Consider the following 24,467-nt stretch of genomic DNA (forward strand, 5'->3'; position numbering starts at 1 on the left):
ACACGAAGGGTGCCAAGAAGAACCAGGTGCTGGCGCCCACCTCTCTGGGATAAGGAAGCTTTTGTTCAGTCCATTGTCATTAAAAATATGATCCTCAGGCCTGCAGCGTTGAAGTTACCTATTGTGGCTGTTCAGTCGCTCAGTTGTGCCCAGCTCTTTGTGACCCCAGGGACTAGAACACGCCAGGCTTCCCTGTCCTTCACTGTCTCCCGGAGTTTGCTCAAATTCATGTCCATTGAGTCGATGATGCCATCCAACCATCTCATCCTCCGTTGCCCCCTTCTCCCGCCCTCATCTTTCCCAGCATCAGGGTCTTTTCTACTGAGTTGGCTCTTCACATCAGGTGGCCAAAGTGTTGGAGCTTCAGCTTCAGCATCAGTCCTTGCAATGAATATTCAGGGTTAATTTCCTTTAGGCTTGACTGCTTTGATCTTCCTGTCCAAGGGACTCTTAAGAGTCTTCTCCAGCACCACAGTTTGAAAGCAACAGTTCCTCAGTGCTCAGTTTTCTTCACTGTCCAACTCTCACTTCTGTACATGAAATTACCTGGGATTATGCTAAAATGCATAATCTCAAACTCTACCCTACACCTACAAAATCAGTATAAGTTAGGCCCCTGCAAGGGGATTCTCATGTTCATTAAAGTTTAAGAAACATTAATCTGGTCCTGGTGATTTAAGAACCTTCTGGGTCCCTTCCCAGGCCCTCCTCCCTGGAATTCCAATTAGTGGGACTAGGATGACACCTGGAGATTCATGTTTTTAACATGTACCCCCAGATGGTGACTTCCATGCCATCAGGAAAGTTTTGTAAGCTCTGCTCCAGCTGCAATCCATGTCCCTGGGTCAGGTCAGCTATTCAGCATGCATAACCTGGACGTATGCACTTCCCTTTCCATTGAAATCATTCTTTTCAAGACTGCCAGCCAAACGGTGTTTTCTTGGTCTTCATCCTCTCAACCTCCTTTGCCTCTATGCGGCGGTTACAGTTTGGGTGACCTCTTCCTTTCTGAAGCTCTCTCTTGATCTTGGTTTCCATTAGCCTCTCCTATTTTTGTACTCCTAACTACTTCTTTATCTTTTTCTCTGGTTTTTCTTCTTCCCTGATCCCTTGACTCTCCCTTCAGCCTTTCTGGGCTGTCTTGTCTACCTTGTGGCTGTAGTTACCATCTCGATATGAACAACTTTCCACATCAGCTATGTGCGGGAGGTCCCCCATGTGTGATAGCACCATTCAGGCTGAGGGTCAGTCATGCTGCTCTAATAGGCAGCAAGTATGTGGGCTTTAGAACTAAACCACCCTGAGCCTGAGCCACGCTGTCCACTTGGCAGCTGATGGATCGTGAATAAATTAATTTACTTTTGAGTCTCAGTTTACCTCTAGAGTGAGATGAGTAATATCTACTTAATACTTCAGAGGAACATTTTTGAGACCACTTGGGAAATGTATATAAAATGCATGACATATAACAAATGCTTCATAAATGTCATTCTTTAAAAAAAAAATCTTGATAGACACCTTCACTGGACTGAATTCGTTGTACCCGTGCTGCATTTTTTCAGCTATGTCTTTGCTCATAATCTTCCCTCTGCTTGGATCATTTCCAGTTTTGTTGCCTTTCAAGGTCAAATTCTGTTGCCACCTTGGCACCAAGTTCTGTGATCAACTCAACACCAAATCAGCTTTTGCACAAATTTCTATATTTCTGTTACTCTTTTAATACTTAAATCACTTATACGTTGTGTTATAATTGGTTAGGCATATGCCATCTTCCATGCAAGAGTAAAAGCTCCGTTTGGACCAGGCTCCTGTCCTTCTAATAGTTTTATTGCCCCAAAGGCCTGCAGAGTGCCTGTCTTTTATGCCAGGGAAGCTCAAATGTCCCACTGGTCATGAATGGACTGCATCACCTTTGCCTGTGAAAGCCAAGACATTACTCTCCATTACATATGCTAATAGAAGAGCAGTGATGTGGAGAATCAAAATAACCAACTGTCCCAACATTATTGCTGTTGGCTTTGGAAGGCATTGTGATGTTTCTGCTTCAGATTTACCTTGTTGATTATGTTTCATCAGGCACACATCAGAATGAGTCTGTATTCCATGAGCGTGCACCATCTGGGAAACTGAAGGGTGTGATCCAAAACTGCACTGAGCAGTAGGAGAAGCTAGTTTAGGATTTCAGCTGTCCAGAGATAATCCACAAAGTGAATAATCAACCCCGATGTAACCGAGAGATGGCTATGTTATTATTATCCTGCTCAGCTTTCTCTGGTCAACCCCTGTATAACAATATGTTCATTAATTAGTCAAGGGCATGCTAATCATTTGCCATTGACATAAAATACCTCTGGCGATAGAGTAGAAGCTCTGTATTTTGAATTGATGCCAGCCTATTATAATAATGATGCCTTACATTGGTATAATGATTTATAAAGAGCTTTCATGTATGTTATTTAATTTTATATTCTTGATGCCCTGAAGTAGATAGAGTAGGTCTCATTTTACTATTTGACAGATGCGGAAACCACGGCTCAGAGAAGTTCAGTGACTTCCCCAGGCTGTCTTAGTTAGATCTAGGCAGAGTCAGGGATCCAGCTTTTGTATTTCTCCTCCATTAAGGAAACTGTCATTCTTTAAAATGTTTATTATGATTCACTTGGAAGATTGCCAGGTGATTCTTTTTATAGTTTCCAGTTTTCTGGTGAAATTCTTTATTTTATTCTATTGATATAAATTTTCTTTCTGTTTTATGAACAACAAAAGCATCACATTTAGAGTCCTTTTCTTTGAACTTGGATATCTGGATCGCCTGTGGGTCTGTTTCTATTGTCTGTTTTTTCCCCCTTCTTGGATTTTGGTTGTATGGTTCTAACTCTGGGTATACCTAATTTTTTTATTGAATGCTAGACACTGTATAGACTGTAGGATGCTCTGATCTTCAAGAGAGGGTTTACTCTGCTAGACAGAGTGCAACCAGTGGTCTTAATCCAACTAAAGACTGAACCAAGTCCATGCAGGATTGTGTTTTGATAAAGTTTAGTCTGATCTGTCCCTCTCCTTTACAGCTAGCACTAATTGAGAGACTCGTGTGTTCACACGGTCCCTTTCTTTGATAGGCCCTGGATTCTAGTCTTGTCTTTTCAGTAAGTTAATACTTCAGGAAAACTCTCTGCTTCATAGAGACTTTCTGCTTAGTTTTTTTTTTTTTCCTCCTTCTATTACATTCAGCTTTCAGAATTCCATAAATGACCCAAGGGGAAAGCTGGCCATGCATTTGAGGCCCCTCATGCCTCTAACTTTCTCTTTCTAGTCCTAATACTGCTGGAAGCTTTGCTGGCTGTTTTTGTCTCCTAGCAGCAACCCTGTGCCTATGTAAAATATCCTCAGCCTCTTGTCCTGCACTCAAAAATGGTGAATGCTTCCAGGTTAGAATCAATTCTAGAATATGAGTTTGCCTCTCCTCACTTTCCCCCCTAGGTAGTTATATCCTCGCTGATCCCCTTGCTCCAGGAGGTCTATGAGACCTTGCATGTGTATGTGTATGGTCAGTCACTTCTGCTGCTGTTGCTAAGTCACTTCAGTCGTGTCCGACTCTGTGCGACCCCATAGACAGCAGCCCACCAGGCTCCGCCATCCCTGGGATTCTCCAGGCAAGAACACTGGAGTGGGTTGCCATTTCCTTCTCCAGTGCATGAAAGTGAAAAGTGAAAGTGAAGTCACTGAGTCGTGTCCAACTCTCAGCGACCCCATGGACTGCAGCCCACCAGGCTCCTCCATCCATGGGATTTTCCAGGCAAGAATACTGGAGTGGGGTGGCATTACCTTCTCAGCTCAGTCACTTCAGTCGTGTCCAACTCTTTGCAACCCCATGGACTGTTGCCCGCCAGGCTCCTCTGTCCATGAGATTCTTCAGGCAAGAATAGAGTACTGAGGTGCATTGCATGTCCTCCTCCTGGGGAGCTTCTGACCCATGATCCAACCTTTGTCTCCTATGTCTCCTGCACTGCAGGTGGATTCTTTATCCACTGAGCCACTTGGGAAGCCCCTACAAGACTTTAACACAAATGCATTTTGCATTTAATCTAGCATTTTTGGTTGTTCTCAGAGGAAGTATTGATCTGCCTCAGACTCTCCCCTCCTACTCAGAAGTAGAAATCAAATGTTTATTCTCTACACAAAAAAAGCCACAGCTTACATGGGCAGTTCTTAGCTGGAGGTCTTGGGAGGTGGCCTAGCCAGCTGGGGGAGAACCTTCTTCAAGGCATTTACGGGTGTCTCCAGGCGGCCCGGAAGACAGGGAAATGGATGGGTTGTAACTCTGTGGCCTGGGAGGAAGGCATTCATTAGGCTGAGGAATGAGCGTTCGGCAAGCTCAGGAGTCCTCACCACTCCATCAGGTTTCTAATGATTTTGTCAGAGTGTTAATCCCCTGGGTGAGCAGCAGCATTTTGATATCAGCAAACAGATTGTGTTTCAGCCCAGATCGCCTAATATGGAGTGCTGCATGAGAGCTGAAAAAAATTCATCCGATTTTAATGGAGTTGAGAGAGGCTAGTTGGGATAACAAACATTGAAAATAGGGTGATGGGGCTCAGAGTGAGAATGGGTTGGAGAGGCAGGTGCTGGACATAGCGCTGGTCCACGTGCATTCCAAAATGGATGTATTTGTGTACCTGGATACGAAAGGAGGGGATGCAACTGTACTCACAGGGTGCTTTAGGGATGATCTCTTCTGGGGCGAACCGTTTCTGAATGCCTAGTCTGGCCCAGCTCCTATGAATACAGAGATAAGGAGAACCAAAATCCAAACCCTCAGGACCTCCCAGTCTGCTGGTAGAGGTTGACAAGCGGCCAAATGATGAATAAGAGTAGTACTAGCAGTATTGGATGTAGGAACATCCCGGGTGCACCGGGAGTACAGAGCAGGGACAGGGTTTAGGGGTGAGGGGAAAGCTTGAGCTGATCTCTCCAGTGAGCCAGCTGGACAGGGTGGAGGACGTTCCAGGCAGAAGGAGCCGGCTGAGGAAATGTGCTGCTGCAGTGCTGTGATAACGTGAGCATGCACGCGCGTGTGTTCAGTCTCTTCACTTGTGTCCGACTCTCTGTGACCCCACGACTCTAGCCCGCCAGGCTCCTCTGTCCATGGGATTCTCCAGGCGAGAATACTGGAGCGGGTTGCTGTGCCTTCCTCCAGCGGATCTTTTCAACCCAGGGATCACCGCATCTCTTACGTCTCCTGCGTTGGCAGGTGGGTTCTTTACCACTAGCGCCACCCGGGAAGCCCCAGCATATATGTGATCCTACAGAAATGCGGACTTTTCATTTCTTCTGCCACTCCATGGTCAGATCTATTTGTTTTTAACATTTATTTATTGATTTGTCTGTGCCGGGTTTTGGTTATGACACACAGGATTTTTGATCTTCATTGCGACATGCTGGATCCTTAGTTGCAGTGTGTGGGATCTAGTTTCCTGACCAGGGATCGAACACGGGCCCCCTGCATTGGGAGCTTGGAGTCTTGGCCACTGGACCACTAGGGAAGTCCCCCTGGTCAGATCTTTAATGACATCTTGCTTGGTGAGAACTTTTTGCCTGCATCCTGTCTCTCACCTCTTGAGTCTATCCTCTATGTTGAACCATGTTTTTTCCCTAATCTGCACACCTGGCCATTGTTGTTCACCACTCAAGAACTTCTTAGGGTTCCTCTTTTTTTATAAAATAAAGTACAGAATTCTTGGGATACATTAAGCCATTTAGTGATATGACTGTAACCTACTGCCCTGCTGCCATCAACACCTTCCCCAACCCTACCCTGGAGCCATATTCCCTAGCTTTGTGTGTGTGGCAAATTGCTTCAGTTGTGTCTGACTCTTTGCAACCCCATGGATTGTAGCCCGCTAGGCTCCTCTGTTCAAGGGATTTTCCAGGCAAAAATACTGGAGTGGGTTGCTGTGCCATCCTCCAGGGGATCTTCCTGACCCAGGGATAGAACCCAAGACCCAGGGATCGAACTCGTGTTCCTTATGTCTCCTGCACTGGCAGGCAGGTTCTTTACCACTAAGAAGAGACAACAGTAGTTGAGAGCCCAAACTTGGGGGCCAGGCTGGGAAACCCTTTCTCTACCTTTCCTGGGCCACTATTCCTGGAGATAACCAGTGTTTTCCTGCCCCCGTGACTTTGTCCATGGTCTTCCCTGTGCCTGAAATGCCCTTCCCTGCCATCTTTGCCTGATAAAATTCCACTCTTTACTCCAGACTCAGGTCACATGTCACCTCCTCTCTGAAAGCTTCCCTGATCCTCTCTGTCAGAATGATTCATTTCTCCTCTGAGTTACTTAATAGTCTACCCCTCTGTTAAAATAAATCACCTTCAGCCTATCTTATAACTTTTGTGTCTCTGTCTGTCTATCGGTGACTGCCTCTGCCCCCACCAGGGAAACCTCCTTGAAGGTAGGGAGAATGCCTTATTCATCTCGTGGTCTCCATCACACCTCACAGTGCATTCCTGGTGCTCAATAAATATTTATTGATTGAATGAATAAACGAGTATTGAATGGGCTTTCCACGTGTTCTGTTCTTGGTGTCTCTTATTGTAATTAAAGCTTTTTTTTCTTTTTTAGTCGATTTCGGCAAAAAGCAAAATAAATTTTACGTGAGGTTTGAGAAGGACTGTAGAAGTGATTTATGGGCGGATAGGAGATCTGTGCAAACAGGTGGGAGAAATGTTCACAGTCAGCTCTGCCCGCTCCTTCCATTCCTCCAGACCCGAAAAGCAGAAGTACAGCTGCCTTCAGCCAAGGCCAACGCCAAGCCCCGATGCCCGCAAGCCCAATGTCCCCTGCCCTCCTGGCAGGTGAGCAGCTTTAGTGTATGGTGTTGAAGTCCTGGGTAGAAATGCTCTCTCCTGAGAGTGTGTTTGGACATTTGTGGCCGGTTTACACATAGTGGGCACTGTGGAGGCTCATGTTCTGGAATGGTCTTTTGGGGAGGAGCTTGTGCTGTGGAGCACCTTTGCACCAATTGAGATAGCTGTTTACTTGTCCAGCCATATTCTGTCACAGCAAGCCTTGGCAAAGCCCACATGAGGCTCAAACTTGTGACCTTGGCTTCCTGGCCTCACGTTCCAGTCACCTGAGCCAAGCCCACAGCAGGCACTGGCTGCACCTGTCTCTGTATTTCGAAGAGTGAGGTTGGGCCCAGATAGCAGACAGCCCAGCAGCCGGCGCCAGGGCCCTGTCTGTCAGGAACTGGATGCCCAGAAACCTCGGTTCAGCTCGGAGAGTCAGAACACCTCCCGGGTGGCCCAGACGGGTCCCAAAGTGGCCATTTCTCCCCAAATGGGGACAATAACCCTGGGACCTGTGGCTTTTGTTTTTGATGACTTTGCACCAACAAGCCAGGTGTCTTGGCCCCCACCCGCCCCATCAGCCAATGTTCCCAAGGCCCAGATTTAACTTTCTCTTATTTTAGTTTCAGGCCATTTCTTCTTTTAATGGTGTCCCTAGCTTCCTGAAATAATTCTTGCCCTTCTTTTATGCAGCTGTGTCTCACATATTTATGGGAAGTTATCATGTCCTCATGGGTCCTGGTTCTCTGAGTCCCACATATTATGTTCCTTTAACCTCCCTTTATAGGTCAAGAATTCTGATTCCTTTAATCATTTTTATTACCTTTCTTGGTATTCACTCTCCCTCCTTGACTTCCATTAAGAGCCAGAAGGCCCAAACTTCAGAATGTGTTCCAAAAGTGGCCCAAACAGGGGTGGGGGCAGTCAAGACCCTGTCTTAGGAACTCATAGCTTCTGTCCCCCATGAAGCTCTGGCATGTTTCTCGTTTACTTTGGCCTCATTGCTCCCAAATGACCTACCCTGAACTTCACCTTCCTGTGGAATGGGCTTATTCATTAAAAAAAATTTTTTTTATGTGGATCATTTTTAAAGTCTTGATTGAATTTGCTATAATACTGCTTCTACAGTGTATTAAAAAGCAGAGACATCACTTTGCCTAAATAGTCAAAGCTATGGTTTTTCATGTATGAATGTGAGAGTTGGACCATAAAGAAGGCTGAGCACCAAACAATGGATGCTTTTGAACTATGGTGCTGGAGAAGACACTTGAGAGTCCCTTGGACTGCAAGGAGATCAAACCAGTCAATCCCAAAGGAAATCAATGCTGAATATTCACTGGAAGGACTGATGCTGAAGCTGAAGCTCCAGTACTTTGGCCACCTGCTTTGAAGAGTTGACTTATTGGAAAAGACCCTGATGCTGGCAAAGATTGAGAGCAGGAAGAGAAGGGGATGAGAGAGGATGAGATGGTTGGATGCTATCATCGACTCAATGAACATGAGTTTGAACAAACTCCAGGAGATGGTGATGGACAGGGAAGCCTGGCGTGCTGCAGTCCATGGGGTCACAAAGAGTCGGACACAACTGAGTGACTGTTCTGGTTTTTTGGCCATGAGGCATGTGAGATACCAGCTCCCCAACCAGGGATCAGACGTGTACCCCCTGCATTGGAAGGCCAAGTCTTAATGATTGGGCCACCAGGGAAATCCCTGGAATAGGCTTACTCTTACCATGGCCAAATTCCCAGACTTGAGGTGGTGGCGAGGCATCCTCAGAAGACTTAGGGTAAAAGGAGAGAGCCAGCAGGTGCTGAGTGCCTGTGATGTTCAGGCACCACACAAGACTCCTCACCCATATTATCTCCTTGAACTCTCACGTAATCAGCTCAAATATATATCATCACTCCCCTTTACCTAGTTAAGGACTAAGGCTCAAAATTGTGCAATAACTTTCCGTCGCGCGTGTGGCTAATCAACTGCGCATCTAGGATTTGAACACAGGCTGTGAGATGACCCCAAAAAGTCTTTTTTTTCCCACTCTCTGCAGCCTCCTTTAGAAGAAGTAGGAAGAGAGCCTTTTGCAGAGGGAGCAGTGGGACCCAGAGGTGCATTGCGGGGAGGACTCTGTTTCCTTTATCCTCAGTGTGTCCACATCCTGGGGACCAGTCACTTCCCTCTGACATGTCCTGAAAGAAAAAAAAAAAAAAAAAAACACCTTACTTACTTTGCTCTAAACACCTCTCCCTTTATCCTGAATGCAGAGTATTTCTTGCCTCTTGAGCAGTGGGACCATTATGGCCCCAGATGCCCTGCCACTGGCCTGAAGGGGCATGTTGGGGTTGCCTATGCTCCTCACTTCTGAGCTGGAGGGAGAGCATTCTGCAGCCTGGAGCTTGGGAATTTTCCCCGCTGGCTGATGCTGCGCCCAGCCCTTTCCTGCTCCCATTGCGCTGCTGTAAGGGTACCCTCCTGTGATGCATATCCATTGGATTGGGCTGACCATGGTCCCTCTGTGTGTGGCTCGCATGCTATTGCTTTCTGAACCCAGCCAGGCAGCAGGGGGTGGATGTGGTAGCCCCACAAGGCAAGTTGATCAAGTCTTAGTGGTGCCTGGGATGATGGGTGCCCTCCTTACCACTTGGCCGGAGGGCAGGAGAGGATCCACCACTGTGCTGTTGACCCCCTTGCACCTGCCTCCCCCGCCCACGTTGTAAGAGTAAAGGAGAACAGCGCCCTGTCAGCAAGTATCTTGGAAAGGCTTGAGATAACCAGGTAATACTGGAGATAACCAGTGCCTGTGAAGACCTTGGGTGGGGGACAGAAAAAAACTGGTTCGACCACTTCTTTTGGAGCACACTCAGCTGTAGGGAAGACTTCTGAGGCTTTGCTTCTCTGAATCAGCCCCACGGGGGCACAGTTACTCATTTCAGAACCCAATTATAGGACTTGCCTGGCAGTCCAGTGGTTAGAACTCTAGCCCTCCGTGCAGAGCGCCAGGGTTTAATCCCTGGTTCTAAAATTAAGATCCCACATGCCGTGTGGCATGTCCAAAAACAGCAACAGAAAAACAACTGTAGTCTCCATGCTGGTCTTCGTACTGGGTGTTGGGGAGACAGATGAACACAGGGGACTTGTTTTCAAGCATTGAGCAGTCTAATGGGAGAGATGGCATATAACAGATCATTCAGCTCAGGGCAGCGACGGCAGGAATGGAGATTTACACTGTGGAATGGGAAGCAAGGCTCCCCCCAGCCTAAAACAGGGGTGGTAGCGGCAGGAGTTGGTTTTTAAGGGCGATGTCCCCTGAGCTGAGTTTAAAAGAAGAGTGAAAGTGGGCCAGACGAAGAAGGATACACCAAAGGGGAATTGTAAGTAGGGCAGACAGGAAGCCAGGGAGATGAGACTGAAATCGGGGGCCCAGTCGTGGAGACCCTGTGTGCTGGAGAGGGAAGATTCAACTCAGGGAGGAACAAGAAACCAATACAGACGGCTTTTAAGTTAGGAGAGTGCCTTGGCAATTTACATCTCAGATGAATCTTCCCAGAAGTAAAATAGAGGGCATATTTGAAGAGGGTAAAACTTCAAAAAAAAGAGACCAGTTAAGAGACTGTTGCAGTAGTCCAACCGTTTGTTCATCCATCAATCTATCCTTTTCATGAATATTTACTGAGTGACAAGTATATGTTAGGTGCTTGGTGAGTGTAGGTACAGAGAGGTAGACACAAAAGATGGAGCCCTGGTCTCCAAAGCTGACATACAAGAGGCCAGGAGGCCTGGACCTTTCACATAGAGCTGATAGAGGACAGAAGATGAAGTACAATATTATTTCAGAAGTCAGTTTAGTAGGATTTGGTTACTAATTAGATGGGGCAGGCGGGAAACATGAAGACAGAGGCAAGGACGTCTCTGGATTTCCACTCGGGATGACTGCAGTGGCTGAGTCAGGAGGAGGTCTCCATTAGCATCCTTAGCACCCCAATTAAACAGCTAACCTAAGTAAGCCATGTAGACTCAGCTGTAGACAAGTTCGCTAGCACCATTCCCCCTTTCAGCCTGACTGCCTTTCATTCCCTTCTATAAAAATTCTGGAGCTACCGCTGGGAGACTGGGAGGTTGACATCAACCAGGGGCAGAGGGTGCGTGGGAGACGTGATGGACTGCAGGTACTCAGGACCTTGGGTAAACAGCTGGACATACAGGTCTGAGGCACGAGCGTTGGGGTCTGGACTGGCAGTGTAGCTTTGGCATTGTCAGCAAGGAAACCGTGATAGCAGACAAAAGAATTGCAAGCAGAATGGTGCTGGGAAAGGAACAGTGGCCTAAACAAGATGCCATGGCTCAGGCCTCAGGTTGGCTCTTCATTTGCAGCCTGACCTGAGGCTAGCTTTTCCTTCTTGGACCTCGGAGGCCCTGATCTGTAAAATGAGATGATCAGACCAGATCAGTGGCCTCCAAACTTATGTTTAGTGGTTACATCCTTCATTTACACACAGAATCGCAATAGGTAAAAACTGAGCTACTGGGATCGAAGCAGGATGTCGGGGCCTTGGAGGTTGGCATCCCTTCTCCCTCTACCTCCCAATACCCAGATGTAGCCTAGGAGGGTGTTCTGGGGAGCACAGTTTGAGAATCAGAAATCTGTGGGATTTCAGAGGTCCCTTCCCTCCAGCGCCGGCTTCCTGGAGCCTGATTCATAGCTCGCTTGGGTACAGGAGGGAGAGACTGTGCCTCCGGCCTCCTGGAGATTGCAATCGGGTCAGTGGGAGACGGAGGAGGAAGAGGCAGCCGGGAGCCCACCCCCACCTGCGTAAACCCAGGATAATTTTTGTCTTTCAGGAGCCTAATTAAAATCCAAGCCCTTTCATTTGTTCCCTTAAAAAAGAGAGAGAAAGAAAAGCCGCACAGGCCATAAAACACCGCAGCCTCCTGTAATGTTTTCCCATCTCTTCCTGCAGTTCCGTTCTTCCTAGTTTATCATCCTCAGGCTTGATCACAGGAACTTTATTATTTCCTTTTCCCCTCCAGCACATGTAGGAAGGTAAAAAAAAAAAAAAGAAAAAAGAAGAAGATATTGAGCCTCCGCTGAAGCCAGATCTGCTTCTCACCCCTTTCAAAGGCCTTTACTATTATGATTCACAGCCCCCAAGGAGGAGACTCAGAGACCCCTGGCTAAGAGTGCTCATGCCAGCCCTGCTCTTTCAGCCCCAGGAGTATAGGGGTGGGGGGGGGAGCTCTTTCTCACACAAGCTGACCTGCGCCTGCAGACAGAGGCGGTGCTGAGCTGTGTTCTGAGCTATAAATTAGCCAGCTGTGGTCCAGCCCCCAAGGGGCTGTAAATAGACCGGGGGTCTTCAACTTCCCTGGCGCTGAGCTTGTCCCTGCAGCCATCCTGTCCGCTCACTTCTAGCCTCCAGGGCTTCAGGCTCCCTGACTGAGGTCCAAGCTCTCCCCCTGCCCAGAATGGCCGCCCTGTCCTGCCGTGACGGGCCTTCAGTGACTCGCCAGGAGATTGTCTCCAAGCCATATTTCACCCAGGTGCCTGTGAGAAAGACTCCCTCTGTTCTCACTGCAAAGCGAGAGAGAGGCTGCTTCGGCCACATCAAGACATCAGCTCTTCCGCGGCCAGGGCGCTCGAGGCAGAGCTTGTCAGAAACTTCATTTATGCAGAAGACGAAGAGAGGTCAGTCTGCGGGGTCTGGCTGGCCCACCACCTCCCTGGCCTGGAAGGTGGCCAGGAGGCAGGATGGGGCAGAGCTTTCCCAGCCTCATTAGCACAGCCCGGGCCCCGTTTTGAGCCGTGTGACCAGGCTGAGATGCGGTGTCCTTAGCAGGGAGGCCCGGCTGGATATTGATCCGCCCTGCAGAGGCCTGGAGGACTTGCAGCTGGAGCCGGCATGCAGACCACCGACCGTGGACCCAGCTGTGTGCAGCCCCCAGGTGCACACAGAGGTGACAAAACCAGAACAAGCCTGAAGGGCCTCCCATCACTCACCCAGAGAGCCCTGCTTTGTGACCTGGCAGGAGCAAGCACCAGGCTCTCAGCTGCCTCTCCCTCCCAGAGCAGACCTGCCTCAGTGCTCTTTCCCAAGCCCTCCTTCCCAGGCGAGGCTTCCAGTTCTCTCCCCCTTGCCAGCAGAGGGATCTGGGCTGCCGGCTTCTGCAAGATGGGCCAGCGGGCCCAGGAGTGCCTCTGACTTGTCCTATAAATGACAATAGAGCTAACAAGATCTAATTGGCTATTAAAGGAGAAAGCGCCCTATAGATGCTGCAGGCTAATTAACCCTGGGAGCGCAGAGCGGAAGGATGGATCACTGCAGGGTCTGCATGTGAGCGCATCTGTGCTAAAGTGTGTCTGCCCCAGTGACGACTGGGAAAAGAGATGCTCCTGCATAGCCAGTCTCAAACCACCCCCACGGAGCCCCGGAATCCCACTCGGTGGGCCAGGAGAGACAGAGCTCACTTCAGCTCCGGAGCTCAGACTCAGATCCTATGTACCGATGAGGAAACGGGACTCTCTGGAGGTGGGGGGGGGTGGGGAGGTGGCACTCCCCTAAGACCACAGAGCTGGCTGGTGGTGAAGTGGAGTGAACTTGGAGTTTAGAAGTGGTGTGAGGGTCCCCACCTCTGTCCTGAGGATTCAGAGTCTCATGAAGGAGATGATCTCTACAGATCATAATTATAACCCAGTCTGCAGAGGCCTGGAGGAACCCGCTGAACTGAGTAGCGACCGCTCAGCTTTACCCTGGGGACCCAGAGGAGGCTTCCCGGGGAGGTACAGTCTGAACTAAGTTTTGAGTAAGATGTTTTTATTAATAGATAGACCTGTGAGGGGAGGACATTGGGCAGAGGAGCCTGGGAAGTCCCAGTGGCTGAGTCCCAAAGTGGGAAGGCTGAGGATGGAGAAGGGGGTTGAAGCCCTGCTCCAGTGTGGACTCGAGGCGTGTCCTGGGAGCGGTACGGAGCTGGCATTGGTGGTGGCTCCCTCGTGCTTCTCATTTGGAAGAAAACTGGATGCAGCCAGATGGGCTGGGGGTGGGGAGAAGGTGGGGGCTGGAGAGATGAGGAGGGCTGGGCCAAGGCAGCGGCAGCAGGATGGCCGGGAAGGAGGGAGGAGCCCCAGGTGACTCTCAGACCTTGGTGCCTTTAGTAGCGACAGACAGCAGCTGTGGGGCCAGCGCTCTGCTCTCTGCACCCTCTTTCGATCCAGCTCCCCAGCTCATAGGCCGTCAGAGCCGGAAGAGGCCTTTGGAAGTCTCCTGGTCCAGCTCTGTCATTTACAGAAGAGAAAACCGAGACCCCGGGAGATGTTGTGATGGGGTAGCCCCACGTCTGTAACCTTGACGTCCAGCGCCTGGTGCGGTGTCCCTTCCTGTCCTTCCCTGGAGTCTGTGCTTCTCCTTGTGAAAGAATCTGCCTTCTGCCTCCTCACCTGTCCTTAGTCCCATCATCTTCCTAATGTTTTTCCTTTGCTTTCCTTTCCTCTCTCTGACGACATCCTTCCAGACCCACCTAACACCGGGATGGTTCAGCCTGCATTCAGCAGTCGGTTCTGTTCTTGAAGACGTGACAGTTAGAGCCTTTGGTTGGCTGTGCTGATGAACAGTGATGAACAGTTCAAAGCATCAGCTAACCCACATCCTAAATGCCTGATGGCACGCTGTGCTCCAACTGGTTTCACTAAGTCTGACCTTTAAAAGTGTGTGTTCCTTCAGCATACGCCAACAGCCAGAGGGCAGGGTAGCCCCGAGGTTACAAATGAGCTAGGAATGAGCCACAGAGCACACAAAGGTGCATTTACTTCAATAGAAAGGCTTTTGCGGGGCTGTCAGCGGCATCATCAGGAGTGCCACCCACCGCCAACCTTCATGGGGTAATACATCCGGTAGGCACGTGGGGCTGGGGCCGTTGGGTTGGAGCCAGTCCCTCTGGGAAGGGCTGGCAGTGTAGAAGTGAATGCGAGCCCAGTGCTGTCCACGGAGGGTCTCACTCCTACCCCTGCCCTGCCTGCTTCTTGCATCAGGCTGCAGCTACACCCCTCCTCTTCCTTCTCCTGCTCTGGCCGCCCTCTCTCCTTCTAGGTCCTGGAGTTAGGAGTGGGTGGTTTGGCCAGAGCTGAGGTGACATCACTCTTCCTTTTTGACCTTGAAGGGTGTGATGTTTCTCAGTTCAATCCAATCTATTTTATACGTATTTGAAAAAGTGTGCTTTACCATCCTAAAATGGAATTCACCAATACTTTAACCCTTCTGCATGCGTGATTTAAAAGCGTATAATATCCTAAGTATAACAAAGGATAAATTAAAGGCAAGTAACATAATAAAATATGTTTCCGTACAGGCGCACCTCATTTTATTGTGCTTTGTTTTATGGCATTTCACAGATAATTGTGTTCTTTTTTACAAACTGAAGGTCTGTGGCAGCCCTGCGTGGAGCAGATCTATTGGAGCCATTTTTCCAGCAGCGTTTGCTCACTTTGTGTCTGTGTGTCAGATTTTGGTAATTCTTGCAGTATTTCAAACTTTTTCATGATTATCATAATTGTTACGGTGACCTGTCATGAGTGATCTTCAGTGTTACTGATACAGTTGTTTTGAGGCACCACAAATAATACTGGCGGCAAATTTAACTTGTAAATGTTGTTTGTGTTCTGACTGCTCTGCGTACTGGCTGTTCTCCTATTCGCTCCCTCTCCTCGGGCCTCCCTGTTCCCTGAGTCACAGCAATAGTGACATTAAGCCAATTAATAACCCTGCAATGGCCAACTGTCAAGTGCAAAAAGAGTAACTCATCTCTTACTTTAAATTAAAAAAAGAAACACACATACAAACTAGCAATAGGACTTCCCTGGGGGTCCAGTGGGTAAGAATCCTCATGCCAGTGTTGGGGACACGGGTTCAATCCCTGGTCCTGGAAGGTCCCACACGCCACAGAGCAACTACGTCCGTGCACCGCAACTACTAAATCTGTGTTCTAGAGCCCACGTGCCACAACAAGAGAAAAGCCACCGCCGTGAGCAGCCTGTGCACCACAACCAGAGAGTAGCCCCCGCTTGCCAAAGCTAGAGAAAGCCCCCACGCAGCAACGAAGACCCAACCCAGCCGAAATTAAATTATATAGAGAGAGCAATTGGAATGATTTTTAGTGAGGGAAGCACGTCAAAAGCTGAGGTGAGCCAAAAACACTTAGCCAAGTTGTGAATGCAAAGGAAAAGTTATTGAAGGAAAATGAAAGTGCTGCTCCAGTGAACACACAAATGATAAGAAAGTGAAACAGCCTTATTTCTGAAATGGAGAAAGTTTGAATGGTCTGGATAGAAGATCAAACCAGCCACAGACTCTTAAACCAAGGCTAATACAGAGTAGGTCCCTAGCTCTCTTCAATTCTGGGAAGGCTGAGAGGGGTAAGGCAGCTGCAGAAGGAAAGTCTCAAGCTACCAGAGGTTAGTTCATGAGGTTTAAGGAAAGAAGCCACCTCCGTAACATCAAAGCCCAAAGTGAAGCAGCGAGTGCCGTTGTAGAAGCTACAGGAAGTTATCCAGAAGATCTAGCTAGGATAATTCACGAAGGTGGCTACAACCGAACAGCAAGGCCTTCCCAGGTGGCGCTAGAGGTAAAGAACCCACCTGCCAAAGCAGGAGACTTAAGAGACGTGGGTTTGATCTCTGGGTTGGGAAGATCCCCCCGAGAAGGCGTGGCAACACACTCTTGCCTGGAGAATCCCATGGACAGAGGAGCCTCATGGGCTGCAGTCCATGGTGTCACAAAGAGTCAGACGCTAGTGAAGTGACTTAGCACAGCACACACAGCACAACCAAGCAACAGATTTTCAGTGTTGACCAAACAGTCTTCTCCTGGAAGAAGATACCATCTAGGACTTTCATAGCTAGAGAGGAGAAGTCAGTGCCTGGCTTCAAAGCTTCAAAGAACAGGCTGACTCTCTTGTTCTGCAGCTGGTGACTTTATGTTTAAGCCAATGCTCCTTTATCATTCTGAAAATCCTCAGGCCTTTAAGAATTATGCTAAATCTACTCTGCCTGTGTTCTCTAAATGAAACAATAAAGCCTGGATGATGGAACATCTGTTTACAACATGGTTTACTGAATATTTTGAGTCCCCTGTTGAGATCTACTGCTCAGAAAAAAAAGTTTCCTTTTGAAATCTTACTGCTCTCTGACAATGCACCTGGTTACCCAGAGCTCTGATGGAGATGTACAACGAGATTAATGTTTTCATGCCTGCTAACACAGCATCCATTCTGCAGCCCATGAATCAAGGAGTCATTTCAACTTTCAAGTCTTATTATTTAAGAAATACATTTTAGGAGACTATAGCTACCATAGCTAGAGATTCCTCTGATGAGTCTTGGAAAAGTCAGTCAAAAATCTTCTGGAAAGGAAGCTTCTGGATGCTATGATGAATGCCATTCTGGGTGCCATTTGTGATTCATGGACAGAGGTCAAAATACCAACCTTAACAGAAGTTTGGAAGCAGTTGATTCCAGCTGTCATGGATGCCTTTGAAGGGTTCAAGACTCCCGTGGAGGAAGTAACTGCAGATGTGGTAGAAACAGTAAGAAAACTAGAATCAGAAGTGGAGCCTGAAGATGTTAACTGAATGACTGCCATCTCACGATAAAGTGGTCTTCCTCCGTGGCTCAGCTCGTAAAGAATCCGCCTGCAATGTGGCAGACCTGGGTTCAATCCCTGGGTTGGGAAGATCCCCTGGAGAAGGGAAAGGCTACCCACTGCAGTATTCTGGCCTAGAGAATTTCATGGACTGTATAGTCCATGGGGTCACAAAGAGTCAGACACCACTGAGAGACTTCACTCACTCACTCACTCATGATAAAGCTTTCACAGATGGCGAGTTGCTTCTTATGGATGAACAAGAAAAGTGTTTTTTTTTTTTTTTTTTTTTTGAGATTGAAACTACTCCTGGGGGAAGATGCTATGAAGATTATTGAAATGACAATAAAGAACTTAAAAATATGACATAGGGCTTCTCTGGGGGTTCAGTGATAAAGAATCCGCCTGCTAGTGCAGGAGACACAGGTTCTATCCCTGGTCTGGAAAGATCCCACATTCCTTGGAGCAGCTAGGCCCATGAGCCACAAGCACTGAGCCCACATGCCGCAGCTGTTAAGGCCCGCGTCCCGCAGAGCCCGTGCTCTGCAACGAGAGAAGCCACCACAGTGAGAGCGGCTGAGCACCACAGCTGGAAAGCAGCCCGCACTCTCCACAACTAGAGAAAAGCCCACGCAGCAACGAAGACCCGGCCCAGCAAAAAATAAGTAAATAAAAATTATTTAAGAAAAGAAAATGTGAGCAAAAGGGAATGTGACTATCTTCTTAAAAAAGAGAATGTTATATAAACTTAGATGATAAAGCAGCAGCAGCCTTTGAGAGGACTGAATCCAACTTTGAAAGAAGTTCTGCTGTGGGTAAAATGCTATCAAACAGCATTGGACACTGCAGAGAAATTTTTCGCAAAAGGAAGAGTCCATTGATTTGCAAAATTCATTCTTGTCTTATTTTAAGGGGCCCCAACCTTCAGCACCCACCACCCTGATCAGTCAGTAGCCATCAAGATTGAGGCAAGACCCTCCACCGGTTAAAATACTTATGACCCTCTGAAGACTCAGATGATGGTCTGCATCTTGTAGCAATGAAGTATTTTTAAATTGACGTATGGACATTGTGCTTTTAGACAAGATGCTATCATACAGCTAATGGACCACAGAATAGTGTGTGTGTGTTTAGTCACTCAGTCATGTTCGACCCTTTAGACTAGCCCGCCAGGCTCCTCTGTCCGTGGGAGTTTTCAGGAAAGGATACTGGGGTGAGTTGCCATTTTCTCCTCCAGGGGATCTTCCCAATTCAGGGATCGAACCTGCGTCTCCTGCATCTCCTGGGTCTCCTGCATTGCAGGCGGATTCTTTACCCTCTAAGTTATCAGGAAAGCCCACAGTATAGTGTAAACATAACTTTTATATGCACCGGGAAACCAAAAAATTCATGTGACTCAGTTTATTGTGATATTCGCTTTATTGTGGTGGTTTACAATGGAACCTGCAGTATTTCTCAGGTGTGCCTGTATATAAATGCTTGGGCATTACTACATTTAGAGGAAAAAAATATCCCCCAAATTTTCAGAAAGCCTCACAGGGTTCCTGTGAAGAACCACTGGCTTTGGAGTTACAGAAACTTGAGTCAAATTCTGTATCCAGCCACCAAGAGCTGTGTGACCTTGGGCAAGTGAATTAGCCTCTTTGAGCTCCTGGCCCCTCATCTGTAAATCGCAGGGAACCATGGCTGCCCGCTGTATGGACTAGAAGCATTAATGAGATGCGGTGTTTTAAAGCTTTTTACCCAGGGCTGACTTCTCCCCTCCCGCGTCTTTTGTTCTGGATACTCATCTCCTGGTAATATTCATAAAATCCTTCCAACTCACCTTTGTTCCGTACTTCACCTTTGAAAGCAGTTTTGCTTCTGTTGTGCCATGACCGCCTCCTGCTCTTCCCCTCTCCCCACCTCTGCGGCTCCCATATAGCCAGCCCAGTAGCCTGGCCCCTGCTCCCCCAGTACCCTCCAACCCACATCCTCTGTGAACCCCCTGAGCCTCTGAAGGTCCTTAGGCTTGTCTGCACCACAATGCTGGAAATAAAGATTTCCAGCATCACAGTATATTCCTTCATCCCTATATAGGCACCATCCTGATTCGGGGGATGGGGAAAGTGGAGCTCTCAGGAGCCCATTTACCCCCACTATGAGCGCATGCATTTTTCTGTATTATCAGTGCATTGTAGTCATCACAGGCTTCCCTGGTGGCTCAGTGGTAAAGAATCTGCATGCGATGTAGGAGACGCGGGTTCAGTTCCTGGGATGGGAAGATCCTCTGCAGGAGGACATGGCAGCCCACTCCAGTATTCTTGCCTGGAGAATTCCATGGACATAGAAGCCTGGTGGGCTATAGTCCATGGGGTTGCACAGAGTTGGGCATGATGAAGTGAGTTAGTACGCATGCGTGAAGATGATCATCATGATCATGGGTTGTTGGTTTCACCTGTCTCAGCAAGGCCTCCCTCCAGGTACGAGCCCTTAATAAATACATTATGACCCTCCCTGCTATACACGATAGGAAGAAATTCTACCTAGCTCTGGGAAGATTTCCTGCCCGCATCTGTTTGTTTCATTGTCAGCCCTGAGCACGTACTGCCTCTTACACTTCATAGTTCCTGTTGCCACTGGAACCCACTGCTTCCATCCACACAGCTGCCTGTGAGCCTTGAAGCTCAGTGGCAAGGCACTGCCCTACTGCGCTGACCTTATCTCAGTGGCCCACACTCCCTGGTCATTCCTCCAAAGCCTGGGCCAAGGTGCTTGGAGGGGAGATCAGGCTGGCTCCTCTAGGGATCCTGCCCAGGGATGTTGGGAGCTGGTGGCCACTGGTCTCCATGCAGCCTCCAGCTCTTGGTTCATTCATTCATTGAGCAAATATTTATTTAGTGCCTGCTGGGATCAGGCACTGTTCCAGGCACTGAGCATAAAGCAGTGAATTAAAACAAGCAATAACCCTGACTCATGAAGAATATAAACATAAATTGTGTGTGTGGTCTATCAAGGATAGGTATTAAGGAGAAAAATGAAACAAGGAAAGGACAGGAAAGGTCCAAGAGAAAGGGTGTCAAAATGTTAGATGGGGTGGCTGGGGAAAGCCCCACTGAGAAAGTAATGTTTGAGTAAAGACTTAAAGGAAGTGAGAGAGGAGCCAGGCAGATACCAGGAGAAGAGCATGTCAGAGAGGGAACAGCCCATGCAGACATGCAGAGACCAGAGGCAGGAGGGGCCCTGACAAGTCCAAGACACAACCAGGGGGCTGAGCTGGCAGAACAACAGGAGACAAGGTCAGAGCTGCGGCTAGGAGGGTCAGACCATGTGGCTCTTTAGAGTAAAATGTGAAACAGAAGGAGTTTTTTTTTTTTTTTAATTGAAGTATTTTTACAATGTTATGTTAGATTCAGGTGTATGGTAAAGTGATTCAGTTGTACATATATATATGCTCTTTTTCAGACTCTTATCTAGTATAGGTTTTATGAAATATTGACTATGATCTCCTGTGCTATACAGTAGGTCCTTGTTGTTTATCTATTTTATATATAGTAGTATGTATCTGTTAATCCCAAGATCCTAGTTTATTCCTCTCCTTTTGGTAACTAGAAGTTTGTTTTCTTTGTGAATCTGCTTTGTAAATAAATTCATTTGCATCATTTTTTAGATTCCACATGTAAGGGGTAATTGTGACATTTGTTTCTGTCTGATTTACTTCACTTGTTGTGATCATCTTTCAGTTCAGTTCAGTCACTCAGTCGTGTCCAACTCTTTGCGACCCCATGAACCACAGCACGCCAGGCCTCCCTGTCCGTCACCAACTCCAGGAGTCCACCCAAACCCATGTCCATTGTGTTGGTGCTGCCGTCCAACCATCTCATCCTCTGTCACCCCCTTCTTCTCCTGCCCTCAATCTTTCCCAGCATCAGGGTCTTTTCAAATGAGTCAGCTCTCCGCATCAGGTGGCCAAAGTATTGGAGTTTCAGCATCAGTCCCTCCGATGAACACCCAGGACTGATTTCCTTTAGGATGGACTGGTTGAATCTCCTTGCAGTCCAAGGGCCCCTCAAGAGTCTTCTCCAACACCACAGTTCAAAAGCATCAATTCTTCGGCACTCAGCTTTCTTTATAGTCCAACTCTCACATCCATACATAACCACTGGAAAAACCATAGCCTTGACTAGATGGACCTTTGTTGGCAAAGTAATGTCTCTGCTTTTTAATATGCTGTCTAGGTTGGTCATAACTTTCCTTCCAAGGAGCAAGCGTCTTTTAATTTCATGGCTGCAGTCACCATCCACAGTGCTTTTGGAGCCCAGAAAAATAAAGTCAGCCACTGTTTCCACTGTTTCCCCATCTATTAGCCATGAAGTGATGGAACCAGATGCCATGATCTTAGTTTTCTGAATGTCAAACTTTAAGCCAGCTTTTTTCACTCTCTTTCACTTTCATCAAGAGGCTCTAGGCCCATCCATGTTGCTGCAAATGGCACTATTTCATTCTCTTTTTATAGCTGAGTAAGATTCCATTGTATGTGTGTACCACATCCTCATTATCCATTCCTCTGTTGATGGACGCTTGTGTTGCTTCCATGTCTTGGCTATGGGAATAGTTCTGCTGTGAACACTGGGATGCATATATATTTTTGATTTAGAGTTTTCATATATGCCCAGGAGTGGAATTGTAGGACCATATGGCAGCTCAAATTTTAGTTTTTTAAGGAAACTCCATGCTGTTTTCTTGTACTGGATGCCCCAACTTACATTCTTCTCAACAGTGTAGGGGGGTTCCCTTTTCTCCACACTCAAACATTTATTTTTTGTATGCTTTTTTATGATGGAATTGTAGGATCATATGGCATTGTGATCTGGTGTGAGACCAGCCATTCTGACTGGTGTGAGAGGTGATACCTCATTATGGTTTTGATTTGCATTTTCCTAGTAACGAACAGTGTTGAGCATCTTTTCACGTGCCTCCCGGCCATCTGGATGTCTTCTCTGGAGAAATGTCTACTTAGATCTTCAGCCCATGAGTTGTTTTATTTTATATTGAACTGTAGGAAGCAGAGGTTTTGCATAAAACAAGGTCATGAGCTGACTTCAGTTTTGAAGGGATCACTCTGGTTGCAGGGGAAAATGCAGGGAGACCAAATTAGGAGACTTGTAGGAATCCAGGGGAAAGGTGATGTTGACTCACAACAGGTACAGCAGCCCAGTAGTAAGAAGTGGTGGAATCTGGATAGATTTTGAAGGTAAAGCGAACAGAATTTCCTGATGGTTTAGATATGAGATGTGAGAGCAAGAGAGGCATCAAGAGTGACTCCAAAGTTTTTGGTTTAGCTTTAGAAGGATGGAATTGGCATTTGTTGCAATAGAAAGGGAGACTGGACTGACTTGGGAATAGAAGCTCTCTGAGTCCAGTCTTGGGCTAATAATTCTGAGACACCTGTGATGACTGTCTGGTGACATTTAGGAATGTGAGCCTGGAGTTCAAGCCACTGGCTTCTGCTAGAAATACAGACTTGAAAGTCATCAGTGTAGGCATGCATGAGTGCTAAGTCACTTCAGTCCTATCTGACTCTCTGCGACCTCATGTACTGTAGCCCACCAGGTTCCTCTGTCCATTCTCCTCTGAGAATCCATGGGATTCTCCAGGCAAGAATATTGGAGAGGGTTGCCATGCCCTCCCCCAGGGGATCTTTCCTACCCAGGGATTGAATCCAGGTCTCTTGCATTGCAGGCAGATTCTTTACTGTCTGAGCCACTAGGGAAGCCCAAGAATACTGGAGTGGGTAGCCTATTCCTTCTCCAGGGGATCTTCCCAAGCCAGGAATTGAATCAGGGTCTCCTGCATTGCAGACAGATTCTTTACCAGCTGAGCTACCAGGGAAGGCCCCCCATCAGCATATAGATACTTAAAGTTCTGAGACTGGATTTGTGGAGATACTGAAGAGGTCCAAGGACAAAGCTGTGGGTCACTTCCAAATTAGGATATTGAATTGAAGAGAAGATGCCACCAGTCTTTGGAGGAAAGCCAGGTGAGCAGGGTCTTCTGGAAGTTGAGGAAAGAGTGATGAGCTTTAACAGGTGCTCCTGAGAGATCCAGGAACATGAGGACCAAGAGGTGGGCCCACTCCTGAAGGACTTCTGTTTCACTTTGCTTTTTAATGCTCTGCATTTTTTGTTGTTCCATGGGTCATTGTCTGGGGAAGGGTGACTGTGCCAATGGTGGGGGCATTTCTGTCTGAGTGACGCTGGGGGCCCCAGCCTTACAGAAAGCTGGAGGGAAGATTTATTGTATTGAAAAGAAAAGTGGAAGATACCAGGACACTTTCAAGTTTATTTCATTTTACCCACAGGTCCTGGTAGTGGAAGATTTGTAGGGTTACTTTTAGATAAAGAAAATGAGGTGCAAAGAAAAAACAGCTAACTTTAGGTCATGGGCTTTTAAAAAACTTTCTTAATGAAATTAATTTATTTCCTTGGCTGCGCTGGGTCTTCTTGCTGTGCTCGGGCTTTCTCTAGTGGCAGCGGGTGGGGGCTACTCTTTAGTTGTGGTGTGCAGCCTTCCCTTGCAGTGGCTTCTCTTGTTGATGAGCACAGGCTCAGGGGTGCATGGGCTTCAGCAGCTGTGGTGTGAGGGCCCTATAGCGTGGGCTCAGTAGTGGTAGTGCATGGGCTTAGTTGTTCGTGGAATATGGAATCTTCCCAGACCAGGGATTGAACCTGTTGGCCCTGCATTGGTAGGCAAATCCTTAGCCACTGGACCACTAGAGCTTTGAAATCAGTGTTGGCCAAGAGAACCTTCTGCAATGATGGAAATATTCTCTATCTACTTTGCCCGGTACAGGAAGTCCCCTACATGTGAAGGAGCTCCATTCCAAGAGTGTGTGTTTATAAGTCCAATTTGTTTGTAAGTCCTACGAAGTTAGCCTAGGTACCCAACTAACACAGTCAGCTATATAGTACTGTACTGTAATGTTTATAATACTTTTCACACAAATAATGCATGA

General features: G+C 47.6%; 1 protein-coding gene across 2 annotated transcripts in view; it reads left to right on the top strand.

Moving 5' to 3' along the window:
- The window catches only part of GRIK4 (glutamate ionotropic receptor kainate type subunit 4), a 401,597-nt gene that overhangs the window by 78,945 nt on the left and 298,185 nt on the right, over positions 1–24,467 (top strand). The window lies entirely within an intron of this gene.

This window comes from Ovis canadensis, chromosome 15 (assembly GCF_042477335.2).
Source record: "Ovis canadensis isolate MfBH-ARS-UI-01 breed Bighorn chromosome 15, ARS-UI_OviCan_v2, whole genome shotgun sequence".
Classification (NCBI taxonomy): domain Eukaryota; kingdom Metazoa; phylum Chordata; class Mammalia; order Artiodactyla; family Bovidae; genus Ovis; species Ovis canadensis.